The sequence below is a fragment of the Populus trichocarpa genome, chromosome 17 (assembly GCF_000002775.5).
Source record: "Populus trichocarpa isolate Nisqually-1 chromosome 17, P.trichocarpa_v4.1, whole genome shotgun sequence".
NCBI lineage: Eukaryota > Viridiplantae > Streptophyta > Magnoliopsida > Malpighiales > Salicaceae > Populus > Populus trichocarpa.
This window is the reverse complement of record NC_037301.2, coordinates 7,109,766-7,126,240: the sequence shown is the minus strand read 5'-3', so window position 1 is coordinate 7,126,240 and position 16,475 is coordinate 7,109,766. Positions and strand designations below refer to the sequence as shown.

The 16,475-nt window shown below is 33.5% G+C and overlaps 1 pseudogene; it reads right to left on the bottom strand.

The window, feature by feature from the left end:
* Window positions 1-589: 589 nt before the first annotated feature.
* LOC127904638 (small nucleolar RNA R71) lies at window positions 590-700 on the bottom strand (annotated as a pseudogene).
* Between the last annotated feature and the right edge of the window lie 15,775 nt (window positions 701-16,475).

The following is a 16,475-nucleotide window of genomic DNA, read 5'->3' as shown; positions in this document are numbered from 1 at the left end:
TATAATATTTATTTTATTTTTTATTTTTCACTTTTCTTGTATCTAACTTTTGTTTCTTTTATTTTGTTTCTTTTTCTCTTGTTTTCTTCTTCCTTCTATTCTTTTTCTACACGTGCATGAGAGTTTGGTCACGTACATTAAGTGGTAGACTTTGTAGGGTATCCTCATTATTTCCAGAAAATATGGCTGAAGAAGATAACTAATCACTTCATAATGAGAATAATGAGAATAATCGAGTTAGAACACTAAGAGACCACATGAATCCAACAAGAACAAGTGCACCCTCATGTATAGTTTTTCCTCCTGATGCATCTCACTTTAATTTTAAGCCAGGCATTATTCAACTTTTACCTTCTTTTCATGGCTTAGATCTAGAAAATCCATACTTGCATTTGCGAGAATTTGAAGAAGTTTGTAATACCTATAATGACTTAAATTGTAGCATGAACACCATCAGATTAAAGCTTTTTCCTTTTTCATTAAAAGATAAAGCTAAAACATGGCTACAGAATCTTAGGTCAGGATCCATTCGTGCTTGGGATGAAATGCAACAACAATTTTTAAAGAAGTTTTTTCCATCTCACAGAACAAACTCTTTCAAAAGACAAATTACCACTTTCACTCAAAAACCAGGAGAAACATTTTATCAATGTTGGGATAGGTATCGAGATTTGCTTAATACTTGCCCTCATCATGGTTTTGAAACATGGAGATTGGTTTCACATTTTTATGAAGGATTAACACCTAAAGATAGGCAAATGGTGGAATTGATGTGTAACGGAACTTTTGAAAATAAAGACCCTGATGAAGCAATGGAGTACCTAGACTTGCTAGCCGAAAATGCTCAAAATTGGGACACTACAGGCACTTATGAGGCACCAGGTAAAACTCAACCTCATACATCTAGTGGAGGTATGTACAACCTTAGGGAAGATCATGACCTCCAAGCTAAATTTGCATCTTTAGCTAGAAAAGTTGAGGCACTTGAATTTAAAAAGAATGGTCAATTCAAATCTGTTCAAGACATTGTGTGTCAAATCTGTGAAACCAATGAACATGCAACCAATGACTGTCCAACTTTGCCTTCTTTCAAGGAATGCCTCCATGAACAAGCCCATGTTTTAAACAGTTTCCAAAGGCCCAGTCATAACCCATATTCGCAAACATACAACCCTGGTTGGAGAAATCACCCAAATTTCAGTTGGAAGAGTGGTAACAATAATGCACAAACTTCACAACCACCGTTTCAAGCACCCCATAATTTCCAAAATTCTCATGGATATGCACCTCCTTATGCTCCACCTCCTAGAAGAAATCTTGAGGAAACATTGCATGCATTCATTGAAAAGCAGGAGACAATCAACACTCAAAATGCTCAAACCATGGCAGATTTAAAAGATGCTCTTGCAAAATTCACATCTGCTCTGAGTTTTCAAGAAAAAGGTAAGTTTCCATCTCAACCACAGCAAAATCCCAAGGGGAAATACAATGCAAACGCAAGTAGTTCTGGAAGCCAACACATGGATCAAGTCAAATCAGTCATCACTCTTCGCAGTGGTAAGGTTATTGAAAAACCCACTCTTGAACCTTGTGAGAAAGATGAGTTAATCTCCAAGGGTAAGGAAGGGGTTGAATCTGAACATTGCAAAGAAAAGACTGATTTCCCACCAGCACTTCCATTTCCTCATGTCATGACCAAACAAAGGAAAGTCAATCACAACTCTGAAATCTTTGAAACTTTCAAACAGGTAAGGATCAATATTCCTTTGTTAGATGCTATTAAACAGGTACCTTCTTATGCTAAATTTTTAAAAGATCTGTGCACTGTGAAGAGAAAACTGAATGTGAAAAAGAAAGCCTTTTTAGCTGAACAAGTAAGTGCCATTCTTCAGAACAATAATGCTTTGAAGTATAAAGACCCTGGTTGTCCTACAATTTCTTGCTTTATTGGAGAACATAAAATTGAAAGAGCTTTACTTGATCTTGGAGCTAGTGTGAATTTACTTCCATATTCAGTCTTTCAGAGTCTCAAACTAGGTGAGTTAAAACCAACTTCTGTAACTCTTTTACTTGCCGATAGATCTGTAAAAGTGCCTAGAGGAATAGTTGAAGATGTGTTAGTTCAAGTTGATAAATTCATTTATCCTGTGGATTTTATTGTCTTGGATACACAACCTGTTGAAGCATGTAATTCAATTCCTGTTATTTTAGGACGTCCGTTTCTTGCAACTTCTAATGCATTGATTAATTGTAGGAATGGACTAATGAAGTTATCATTTGGAAACATGACATTGGAGATGAATATTTTCAACATTTGCAAGCAACCTGGAGATAATACTGATTTACAGGAAGTGGACTTTATTGAAAAATTAGTTCATGATCAATTTGAAACTATTTCCAATGAAATTGAGTTTAATGAATCTGAGAATTTGCAAATGATTTATTTTCAGGAAGAATCAAAGGCAAGTAATTGGAGACCACAAATTGAGGAATTGCCATCACAATCAATTGAGTCCATACCTTCCAGTGTTCAACCTCCAAAACCTGATTTGAAGTCGTTACCATTCAATCTCAAATACTCATTTTTGAGAGAAAATGAAACTTTTCCGGTAATAATTTCTTCCAAACTTAATGCACATCAAGAAGGTAAGTTATTACAAACTCTGAAAATGCACAAAAATGCATTAGGATGGACCATAGCTGACATAAAAGGAATTAGTCCTTTGATTTGCACACACAGGATTTATTTAGAGGAAAATGCTAAACCCTCTAGAGAAATGCAACGAAGGCTTAATCCTAATATGAAAGAAGTAGTGAGAAATGAAGTCATTAAGCTTCTTGATAATGGAATCATTTATCCTATTTCTGACAGCAAATGGGTAAGTCCTACCCAAGTTGTACCCAAGAAGTCTGGAGTCACTGTGATAACAAATGAGAAAAATGAGTTAATTCCAACTAGAACCATTACTGGTTGGCGGATGTGCATTGACTATAGAAAACTTAATTCAATGACTAGAAAAGATCATTTCCCTTTACCTTTCATGGATCAAATCCTAGAAAGAGTTGCAGGTCATGAATTTTATTGTTTCCTAGATGGCTATTCAGGTTATAATCAAATTGAAATTGCATTGGAAGATCAAGAGAAGACTACTTTCACATGTCCATTTGGTACTTTTGCATATAGAAGGATGCCTTTTGGTTTATGTAATGCACCAGCCACGTTTCAAAGATGCATGCTTAGCATATTCAGTGATATGGTTGAAAGTTTTCTTGAAATTTTTATGGATGATTTTTCTGTTTTTGGCGATTCATTTGATGATTGTTTGACTAACTTAGAAAAGGTTTTGAGCAGGTGTGAAGAGAAGAATCTTGTGCTCAATTGGGAAAAATGTCATGTTATGGTAACAAACGGCATTGTACTTGGTCACATTGTTTCATCAAAAGGAATTGAGGTTGACAAATCTAAAATTGAGTTAATTGCCAACTTACCAACACGAAAATCTGTTAAAGATGTTAGATCATTCTTAGGACATGCTGGTTTTTATAGAAGGTTCATCAAAGATTTTAGTGTCATATCTAAGCCATTGTGTAACCTTCTAACAAAGGAGAATGTTTTTGAATGGACTGAACAATGCGAAAAAGCCTTTGTTAAACTTTAAAACTTGCTTACTTCTGCTCCTGTCATTCAACCTCCTGATTGGTCATTACCTTTTGAAATAATGTGTGATGCTAGTGATTATGCCGTAGGTGTTGTCTTAGGACAAAGAAAAGATAAGAAACCCTATGTGATTTACTATGCAAGTAAAACTTTAAATAGTGCTCAAATGAATTACACTACCACTGAAAAGGAATTACTTGCAGTAGTATTTGCATGTGACAAGTTCAGATCTTATCTTGTTGGCTCACCTGTTGTTGTTTTTAGTGATCATGCAGCTTTGAAATATCTTCTTTCAAAAAAGGATTCTAAGGCTAGATTAGTACGATGGATTTTGTTACTTCAAGAATTTGATATCACAATCAAAGACAAGAAAGGCACCGAAAATGTTGTCGCGGATCATTTGTCAAGATTAACAACATATTCGAGATCCGACATCACACCAATCGATGACTACTTTCCTGACGAATCTTTATTTTCTGTCTCTACAATGCCTTGGTTTGCTAATATTGTTAATTTTCTTGTTTCAGGATATTTGCCAGCTCATTGGAGCACCCAAGACAAAAGAAAGTTCTTGAACGAAGTGAAGAACTTTTATTGGGATGACCCTTATTTATTCAAATATTGTCCTGATCAAATATTTCGAAGATGCATTCCTGAAAATGAGGTAAGTAGTGTCAATAAGTTTTGTCATTCTGAGGCATGTGGGGGTCATTTCTCATCGAAGAAGACAACTGCAAAAATCTTACAAAGTGGATTTTACTGGCCCACCATGTTCAAAGACACGCATGCATTCTGCAAAACTTGTGAAAATTGTCAAAAGTTGGGGTCTATTTCAAAACGTCACATGATGCCTTTAAATCTTATCCTTGTCATTGAAATATTTGACTGTTGGGGTATAGATTTCATGGGTCCATTTCCTTCTTCATTTGGTTTTATGTACATATTGGTCGCAGTAGATTATGTTTCAAAATGGATAGAGGCAATTCCGAGTCGAAATAATGATCACAAAACAGTGATCAAGTTTTTGAAAGAAAATATCTTGAGTCGATTTGGAATTCCTCGAGCCATGATAAGTGATGGTGGAACACATTTCTGCAACAAGTCATTTGAGTCTTTAATGAAGAAATATGGAATCACACACAAAGTTGCCACCCCTTATCACCCTCAGACAAGTGGACAAGTAGAACTTGCTAATAGGGAGATCAAACAGATCTTGGAGAAAACAGTGAACCCTAATAGGAAAGATTGGTCTTTAAGACTTAATGATGCACTTTGGGCTTATCGAACTGCTTATAAAACATCATTAGGTATGTCACCTTATAGACTAGTCTATGGAAAACCTTGTCACTTGCCTGTGGAACTTGAACATAAAGCTTATTGGGCTATTAAAGCTTTCAATTCAAATCTTGATGATGCTAGTCAGCTGCGAAAATTACAAATAAATGAGCTTGAGGAAATAAGAAATGATGCATATGAAAATTCAAGAATTCATAAAGCAAGAATCAAAGAGTTTCATGACAAGAAAATACTTAGAAAAACATTCAATGTTGGTCAAAAAGTCTTGCTTTATAATTCTCGACTCCATTTATTTCCTGGAAAACTAAGATCAAGATGGAGTGGTCCTTTTATTGTGAAACATGTGTATCCATATGGGGCCTGTGATATCGAGAATCCAAAGAATGGTAATGTTTTCAAGGTAAATGGACATCGTTTGAAAGTTTACTTTGACAATTTTTCAGTTGAAAATGACTCTATTGAATTGGGTGATCCTGTATATAAAGATTGATTCTTTTTCTCACATTGTTTTTGTGTTTCTTTTTGTGTGACTTTTGTTTTGCTAGTTTCTCTCACCCCGATCAAATGGCGGATAACGGTACTCCGTGACTCTTAAAGTCGGTTCTTTCAGTTTCCCATGATAACTGATATCTGTGTATATATTTGTGCAATTCTTTGTTGTTTCTCCTTTCTTTGCATCTCTTTTCCACTTCTCATCTAGAAAAAAATGGACACCACTCTTGAAAAATTGAAAAAGTATTTTCCTGCTCTACCTTAGAATGCGATTACAAAAATTTACCGTGCTAGATGTGCAAGATTGCGATTGTTAATGAACCATGGAATTCCTGAAGATATTCGCTGGCTAATTGAAGCAAAGGTCCGATTATCAGGTGAGTCCTCCAATTCTTTCATTTCATACATGCCTGGAACAGGTAAAAGCACTTTTGCAAAGAAACGTCGTGCAAAACGATTGCAAGTCTGTCACAGATGTGCCAGATGGACTTGTAATGCAAAATGTCGTTCTTTAGGAATGGTATCTGTAAATCGTGAAGATAAAATCCAGTTCATTAAGGATGGCCTGAGTAAGGAGTCTTTAGATAATCTTCTATTGACTCTTGAGACGCACCCTAGTGGAGATGTGCATCGTGCAATTCATGATTTATGGCCACAATTCCATAAAGAACATGCTCGACATAGTCTTGGGAATCTGACTAAAAAAGACCTTGTTTGTCAGTTTTTAAGAAAACTGGATGGGAAGCATATCCCCGACCCATAGAGGGCGTTTAAGCCGTTCTTGGACGTAAAACCAAGGGAAGATGTGAGCCACAATCACAACTGCTTGTACATACATATTTTTAAAATAAAAAAATAAAAAAATATAAAAAAATAATAATAATAATAATAATAAAGAGAGAGAGGCTCCAGCTGGCCTACATATAGGTGGTATGATTGCATTTTCAATTTCTCATCTATAAATTCTTCTCTTCCTTCCCTTTATTTCTACTCAACCCACACATTCAACAGATATCGAAGTGTGTAGAAATGGCAGGTTCCTCGAGTCATCAAATAAGAAATATTTGTGTTTTCGGTGGATCTAGTCCTGGGAAAGAAATAGAGTTTTTAGAATCAGCAAATCATCTTGGTCAGGTATTAGCTGAGAGAAAGATTCATTTAGTGTATGGCGGAGGCAGCCTTGGGTTAATGGGGGGTGTGTCAATAGCTGTATTTTTAGGAGGTAGTCAAGTTTTGGGGGTCATCCCCAAAGCTTTAGCAAAAGAAGACCTCCTTGGAAAAACAATTGGAGAGGAACTACAGGTCTCCACAATGTCTGAACGATTGAATACAATGTTTAAACATGCTGATGCCTTCATTGCCTTACCAGGTGGTCTGGGCACATTGGAAGAGATCTTTCATATTTCTTCTTGGGCCCAACTGCACATTCACCATAAACCTATAGGTTTGTTAAATGTTAATGGTTTTTACGATAAATTGTTGTCTTTTCTTGATCAAGCTGTGGAACAGGAATTTCTAACATCTTCGGCACGACGAATCATAATCTCTGCTGCTACTGCTGAACAATTGATTGACCAACTACAATCTTTCATCCCTATCATTGATCCCTCTATGAGTCGCATACATTGGTCAACTGAGAAAAGCCGTAAAAAGCTTAGATTGGATTTGAGCCTTCGTTTGTGAAACCTTGTGTCTTTTGGTTTTATTAATATCTTATTATTTTGTTTTGTTATTTCTTATATTTGTTTAAGTGTGTTTCAGGTTTGTCAGTTTCGTTGTTTCAGGTGATGTCTTCTATACTCTATCTTTCTACCTTAAGACATTAAGGACAATGTTTCATTTTGGTTGGGGGGAAAGGGTAGTAGTTGATATTAAAAAAAAAAAAAAACTTAATGTGTTTTCTTTTTCATAAACTATTTGCAAAACTGTTATTAAGATGGCAGAGTAATGAGTATTGACTCTTGAGACGCATCTTAGTAAATATTCATAACAAGGTCTATTATTACACTCCTTGAAATATTCAGGTTTACAAACTCTCGCATTGTTATCACTTGACTCTGCTTATGTACTTATTTAACAAGTATTCGTAAACCTTCATTTTCACACACACACTTTAACATATGATTGTGGGTTGCATATTGGATCATTACATTATTTATGTTCTTTTGTTAAAGGTAACAACTAAGGAAAAGGGATAGTATAAAAAAAAAAGTATATATAATAATAATAAAAAAAAACGTAGATAAGTTTGGTTTCGTAGCCTCCCTAATCTAAGCAATTAAGCCCGAAGAGGTGTTTTAATACCTAATACCCTAAAGTCAACTGACTTGGGAGCTATTGGCCCAAAGCTTGTTACATGGGTTAAGGAGAAAAGCTTAAGGGAATCAAACATTGCACTATCTACGTATCAGTATCTGCAACCCGAGTTATTAAGCTCGAAGGGGTGTCTCAACACCTAATGCCCTAAGACCAACTGGTCTGGGAGTCATTAGCCGAAAGCTCGTTACATGGGTTAAAGCAGCATTCTGTTTTAAGTTATATGTGTATAAATATAAAAAAAAGAGAGAAAAAAAAGAAAAAGAAAAAAAAAGAAGATAATAATCCCAACCCAAGGAAGTTAACCTGAAACATTAGAACAAAAATCTTGTTTTCTTCCAATAAAAGCCCCATCATCTATGTTTTCATATATTGAGCACATAAAAAGAAAGGTTTATTAATATTTTGTTTAAAAGGTATTGAGCAGCAGATATATAAATTTAATGAGAGTTTGTTTACTTGGATAGATTAATGGAAGTTAAATGATGAATGCCTTGCTTTGTGGAACTTGCAAATTGTTTTTCTATTTTAACACTTTGATTACTAGGGACTAGTAATAAGCTGGTTGGGGGGTGTGATTAGTACTTAAAAGTGCATTTTTATCAAGGTTTCATATCATCATTTTGCACTTGAAGTATTAATAACTCCTTAACTAGAGCATGTTTTATAATAATAGATCTGATAATATAAGATAGCTTTAATTTATGGTAAATGTTCATTTTAAATGCAGGCATATCTCACAATTCAAAGGATTGATTGATGTGATTAACTATTGAAAGCGAAAGGACAAAGAAACGGCTAAGATTAGAAAGGAGATACCGATTCAATTCAAATTGGAACACTGTTCAGTTATTGGGTCATATCTGGAGCTGTAGATCTTGGATTTCAGCTTAATTTATATGGATGGAAAGCTAAGAAATAGGCCTACAATGTTCATGAATAGTGTAAGACCCAAATCTGCCGTTTTCAAATTTAAAGTTTAGCCACAAAAGAGAAGTCAGAATCTGTCCTGTAATCCAGCCCAAACACTGCTTAGAATTTTACCCATATCTGGAGTTCTAGAAGGCCAAATCACGTGCAATTTGGTGGGTGGAAGAAAAAGACCATTTCCAACAACTTTCATGAAGAATGTTTTCTCAAATTCAGATGGTAACAATGACATTTCGTCCAGACAAGAGCTTGAGGTCTATCCACCACGTCCACCAACAGCACTACTCAGTATTTTAGCCATATCTCGAGCTCTAGTGATCCAAATGCTCTGAAATTTTATGGGTAAAAAGATAAGATGATTTCCAACAACTTTCATGAGGAACACTTTGCCAAATTCTGAATGGATCAATGTCATTTCATCCAGCCAAAGTGCTTGAGTGCTGCTGTCCACCAAGTCCACTAAATCAATAGTTGGCCACTACATCAATAATCAATTACCAAATGAATAGTTCTGAATTTTAGCCTATAAAAGGAGGCATTTGCCATTCATTTAAAAAGCTTGGTTCTAAGATCAAGATCATGTTCTTGCTCTCTCTTTATTGTTGTAATGCGTAAGTTTTATTTTCATTAATCTCTTGTTCATGCTTTTCATTTCCTTTACTATACTTAGTTAACTTATATCATGTTTATGTTCTTATATTGTTTATTTATGTTTTTCTTCTTCATAATGTCTAGCTAAGTTAATTATGTCAAGGTGACAAGGTTTCACTAATGGTGTTAGAATAAGTATAATATGAACTCAACATGGACTTCAATGCTTAAATCCTAAACAAGTTTGCTATTAACATGTCTTATCATTTTTATCTTATTAATCCTTAATACCTTGCTTGTTAAATGGTTAATCTAGATTTGTGTTGTATAACACTTGGTACATCAAATACTTGATCCTTCATAGTCTTCGGCCGACATCGTTATTATGAGAGGAACTTGATTTGTTGTCAACATAAGTTAGCATCATGAATACCTGATAAAATTTGTAAGTATGGTATTATGTAAATAAGATGATTAATATGATCATGTTGATAATTTATAAAGAGTTTATATTTTACTTATCTCTAATACTATTGGTGAACCCTCTAACCTTGACATTTATTTTTATCATTGTTTAATCTTTACATTAATCTTCCATCTCAAAGTTCTCATTAATTTCTTCCTCTTCTTCTTTATTATTATTAGTACTACTACTACTACTACTAATATTGCTATTATTATTATTATTATTATTATTATTATTATTATTATTATTATTATTATTGTTATTGTTATTATTGTTGTTGTTTGTATTATTCGTGTTATATTTTATGTACTTTAAGTATGCTCTGTGTTTGATCAAGGATCCTGACATTGTTGGTCTTGCCTTGTTCATTCGCATCAGAAATCTGTTTATATTATATAATATATCTCTTTGATCTTTTCATAAACTCAGTATATAGGCTGGAAACCTGTGACCCGATCTTTGAGATCATTCTCAGGTATAACAACGCCACGTATTGAGTATTGTTATTATTACTATTACTATTAATTTTATTATTACTATTACTATTATTGTTGTTGTTATTGTTGTTGTTTTATTAATTATAATTTATACAATTAACCTCTCTGTGGTTCGACCCCGGTCTTGCTGGGTTATTTATTACTGTGACACTCCTGCACTTGGGATAAGACATCAACTCTTTGATCGTGTCAGAAGTCCATTTGATGCAAACTCAATTTTTTTGGATTCCTAACTCGAAGACATATTAACTACCAAATTGTAGTAGAAAAGGAGCTCATATAAGAGAGATATAAGTTTTATAAATGACACATGAATTCTGCCAACAGACAGGTTTTGTGAAGAAACAAGTCCAAAGTACTTCTCAAAGCATCTAAACTGACGTCCAAGTCTTTATTTCGACAATTTAGCTCCTCTAAATCAAAATTCAAAGCTTGAAGATTTTATGCAAGGCTATTTCTTTCTTTTTTTTAGGAAAATAGTTATTGAAATACTTAAATGTAAATTGTCTACTTAGAAAAAGGACTATTTTGTATAAAAGGGATCAAGGTTTCCTAGGATAAAAAAAGAAAGAGAGAAAGGAAAGAAGGGGCGGCCAGAAAGAGAAGAAAACGCCCGTTCCTTCAAAAGAACCTGAAATCATGCATTCTTTTTTCTTTTTGATTAGTTGTTCAATAGACATGCAAGACTAAACTCTTTTTCTTGGTTGCAAGGACTCAGAAACCTTCGGATTTCAAGAACTGTGAGATTTATTTTACCCTTTCTTTTCAGTTTATATGATGAATATGTTTGTTTTCTTATGCTTATGTCTTATGATTGTTTATTTTAATTGCTAGAATGGACTCTAAGTTATTATTGTGAATAATCTATTGCTAAGTTTGATATCAAAACTGGAGTTATAAACTTGTGAAGCAACTAAGTTTAATAATTATGGCGGATCTACGTTATTAATCTTAGGGAGAACATTCGAACAAATCAAACATGAACTGCGGACAATTATGTTATCTAGATTAATCAATTTATCTAGTTCTTAAGGCTGTCATTGAATTAAATTACTAGTGCGGACACTATGATTGTTTGATGGTTAGAGTTAGTTATACGGTGGATATGTTAACTAATCAATATTGAGAAAAAATAAAGATTCAGAATATAAATTGATGTTTCGTTTCAATGATCGATTCTGATTTCCGAAGGTGGACGTCTACTTGAAACCAAGGTTTGTTCTCTTGATAATTTTTTTAATTTAGCTTGATTATTTAATTCTGTTATAACCTAGATAACCTCAATCCCCCCCTCCAATTGCGTATAACATAAAAATCTAAACTAAACTTTCCTTGTGGGATTGACCTCTTGCTTGATCTATACTATGTTGTTTATTTAAGCTAAGGTAATTAATTTGTGTAACTGTAACATCGCAACAGGGTTTTGGGTATTATTATATAATTCAGGAGTCGCCACCTAGATATACATCACCCCTAGTGTACCCTACCTAAGGTAAGTTGCATTGTTGCTTATTGGGTCAAAACCTAGCTAAAACCTAGCTTTGTGAGGGAGTTTCTACCTTATTGGTTGGTCTCATCTAAGGTTCAAGTTATATCTCTCTTTGTGAGGGAGTTTCTACCTTATTGTGTCAAAACCTAGCCATTCTAAAGTTCGAATCTTTACATCGCGTTTATTTTTTATATCTTTAATATTTGAGGATATATTTTACACTGCAGTTTTACGCCCCTCAAATATTAAAGTCTCCAGTTAAATCCTAATAATTCAAATATTAATTGAATGAAATAATTGGCGAAGGATTTTTGATATTTTGGTCAAACCCTAATGAATAATCTTAAACTGGTTACAATATCCATTTTGTATTTTGAAACATTATAAAGATGCATTTGTCTTTTTGTAAAAATATGCTTGGAAAAAAATTAGGATTCGGTTGTATGCACGAAAACAAAATATTTTTTTTTGTTTTTGAAATAAGGATTTTTTATTTTTTGTGTTTTTTTAGAAATTTTAGAGAAAATCAGGTATTTTATATCGGGTTTGTATCATACAGTGTAAGTCTACGACCTAATATTAAATAAAATTGGTAGAAAAACATGCGAGAAAGTCAAGGCTTGCCCCCCCCTCTCTCTCTTTTAACTTGGGTTGGGCTTGGCCCAACCATGTGGGCATGAGTTCCAGACCCAGACTAATTGGGCCGCCAAGGCCCAATAACACTTCTTTTCTTTTAAATGGGCTGGACTCAGCTCACCCATATGGCTGGGCTGAAACAAGTCTAGCCCCTCACCATAACTATTGGTGAAAGCCACCAGTGCAAGACGTGAATTAATTCAAGTCTTGCATGCAAGATACAAAAAGAAGAAAAAAAAACAAGTGCAGGGGAGGAGAGCTGAAGAAGTTCACCTGGGCTGAGGGTGTTACTAGTAGTTTAGCTGGTGGTGCATGGTTCGAGTGGAGGTGGTGTTGATGGAAGAAGTGGTGGTCGATGTTGGTTGTAGAAGGGAAGTTCACAGAAATTATCATATGGGCAAGAGGGACTGCAACTGATAGGGGGGATTATGGCTTTGGTGGTTGGTCACAATGGTGTTGAGGAAGGAGTGTGGTGGCTATTGATGGCTGAAGAGGTTGGCTCCACCGGAGTTAAGAAGGATCCTAACCATTGGCTCAAGGTGGCCATCAAGAACTGTTAAAATGGTTGCAAAAAGGCTACTCGGGTTGGCCATTTTGGGGTGGCGTTGCGACCGATGTGCTGTCAATCAACCGGAAAGAACTATGTCGAAGTATGGTCAAGTGTCAAGCCATCATTTTCATGTATGTTTTGTCAAATTTAGTAAAGAGACGAAGCATTAAATGCCCCTCAAAAGTAGCCCTTTGAGCAGTCTTTTCGGGCTAAAGAAAAAGAAGACAATGAGCAACAACTTCAAAACAACATCGTTTTGGAAAAGTTCAATTTAGTCCTTCAATTTTTAATTTCATTCAATTACACCCCTGATTGACTTTAAACTTTCAACTTTGTACAATTTTACCCCTACCGTACTTCAACATCACCCCTGCATTTTAATGCCTTTTTCATTTTTGTCCTTGGCCTTGGATTTATGCAATTTGACCCTTAATCGACTATTAAACTTTTAATTCTCTTCAATTTCACCCCTGATTTCAATTAATTAGGCCTCTATAATTCGATGTCTTTTACAAAAAGGTTCTTGACCGTGATTTTCTTCAATCTAATCCCTAATTGACCCTAAACTTGATTTTCTTGCAATTTTACCTTTGATTTCAATCAATTGACTTGGTAAAAAAATAAATTTTGTGTCCTAAAATTCTAATCTTCTCAATTAATCCCAAATTGAGCTTCCAAACTTAATTTTCACCAATTAAGCTCATAATAAAATTAATTTGACCCATTTAAAGTTTAATTAAGTCATTACACCTAATTAAATCATTTAATTGGACCCAAATTAATTCTTGAACATAATTTAACTTTTAATTTGGCCCATGATTAAATTAAAATGGCATATTAAAAATCTAATTATGCCTATAAACTTAATTTTTATGCAGATTCATCTAATAATAATAATAATAATAATAATAATAATAATAATAATAATAATAATAATTTAATTTGATCTTGAATTGCATTGTCTCTAGTTTTGGTCACAATATGATACAACTAGGCTTCCGACTTTGTCTAAAATTGCAGTTTGATTTTATGCATTTATGAAATCCTTTCTCAGCCAGCTTTTTTCTCATCACCAGTCTCCTTGTTATTATTATTTATTTTTATTTTAGAAAGGAAAAAAATATAAATTTGGGGAATAACACAGAAATGGGTTATGACAGTTCAAACCATCTTTATGGCTTTTAACAATTTCTTACTTAAAATGATTTTCCACAATGATAACTCTAATTATGATTTTGAATTATTAGCAGCAACAACAATTGAAGAAGAAAAAGAGCAATAAGTTAGTAACGGACAATCATCATGATGACGTGGTCCTTCCACTCCATGTTAGAGACTTGAAGGTCATAAAATGCTTGTATGTCACTATTATGTTGAAAACCCCTTTATATTCTTCACGTTTCTTTCGAATGAGGTTTGGGATGAGTTGTCCACTTCTTTTACATATTAAATCTACAATAGAAGCATATGATCCATACTTTCTTTAAAAACAAAATGCTTGTTGATTTCTCGGATTATCACCTTTTTAAAAGATAGTAGCCGCAATAAGAATCCTTGTATATGGAGTATCCAGAGATTTCATGGATGAATATTTGCATATCATCGAAAGCACCTTAATAATACGATCATTGAATATTAGCCAGATGTGGATGGGGTTGACTTTAACTACGAATCAAACGATCATATTTCAATTATATCACTTTTTTACGAGCGTACACCTAAATTGTTTGGATTAAACACATCCTTGTATTAGAAACAGAGAAACTCGTTCACAACTTCTGTTGGACCTTGTTGAGTAGTTATGGTAAAAACATGGTAGAGAATATAAAGTAATATATGTTTTTTCATATTTACATATGTTAACATCCAATGATTTCCTTAATAAAACATGCAGAAGTTACCTTATTAATGTAAACCTGTAGGGTAAAAACCTTAGAACCCACAATCAAGATTGAATAAAACCTACTAAGCTAAAATCAAGTTGAAAATATTCTAACCTAGTGATCACCTAAACCAAAGAACTATAGTTACTAGATGAAAACCCTGACCCGTTGATTATAACAAACTAAAAATCGAATGTGTAAGGTTGAAAACCCCAACTTGTTGATATAACAAACCAAGAACCAAAGGTATAAGGATGAATGCCACAAAAAAAATTAGCATTTATAAGTTATAAAAGCTCCTTGAAGAACTAAGAGTAAGAACAAACTCTTTTACACAAGTTTTATTTCTACATAATCAATCCATCTCCCTAATTACAAGCTAAATAACCTTATTTATATGAGGTAAAACATCCTAATAATTCTTGAAGAAAAAGAGTTCTAAATAAAATAGAAAAAAAATTCTAAATTAACTAGGAAAATATTGCAAATCTCGAACAATAACTTTTAGGCTTTATCACAAGGATATCTTAATGTTTCATCACTATAAAATTTTAACCTATAAGAAACAAGGCCTTTAGAATCTTCTGGAAAAAATTTAGCATGATTCAACAGTTAGATAAAAAGTTATATCTATTAATATAAAATTATACATTAGGAAAATAAGTACAATCCACTTGCAAGTAGGAAAACAAGTTGAATCCGCAAGTCTTGTAAGAAATAAGGTTCAAATATCTTAAATTATCTTATTGAATGCTTTTTAAATTTTCTTAGCTCCTGTATCCCATTGACCTTATAATATGCCAAATTGGCATATGTAATAGATCATATGATGTTGTTTGATGATTATCACCATTCCCCCCTTTCTTCAAAAGGATTCGACCTGGAATTATCACCTTACTTGGATGTTGACTTTGATGTGATCCAAGCAACACAAAGAGATCTGTTAGAGGTTTTAGTTGGTTCAATGCTAAAACTCAGGGCTAAGAGGTTCAAATAGGCTTTCAATAAACTTCTTCAAGAAACGTGGGATAAGATGGACTTTAAAAAGATATTAAATAATGAAATACAAGCCTTGATTAACTTCATTTATGTTTAAGAAAGGCTTGTAGGTGGGCATTCAAACATTACAAAAAATATTAGAATAAGAAGATTTATATATGCTAGTTTGACCTTTTACTACTGTTTTGGTCATAACTGGAGCTACAAAAAGAATTTTAATGTGATTCTAGTTGCATTGAAAAGTAAACATTCAAAGAGGTTTTCAATAAACTTCTTCAAGAAACGTGGGATAAGATGGACTTTAAAAAGATATTAAATAATGAAATACAAGCCTTGATTAACTTAATTTATGTTTAAGAAAGGCTTGTAGGTGGACATTCAAACATTACAAAAAATATTAGAATAAGAAGATTCATATATGCTAGTTTGACCTTTTACTACTGTTTTGGTCATAACTAGAGCTACAAAAATTTTTTTAATGTGATTCTAGTTGCATTGAAAAGTAGACATCTATAGCTTTTCATTGATATATAAAATAACTTTTAATTCATTAATACAAGAGAAATAAGGGTCTTTATTCTAGTTGCATTGGCCTTTAATTCATTAGACATCCATGCAATTGAAATTGACTTGGTTTTATTTAAATTAGTTGGACTAATGTTTTATTTATCT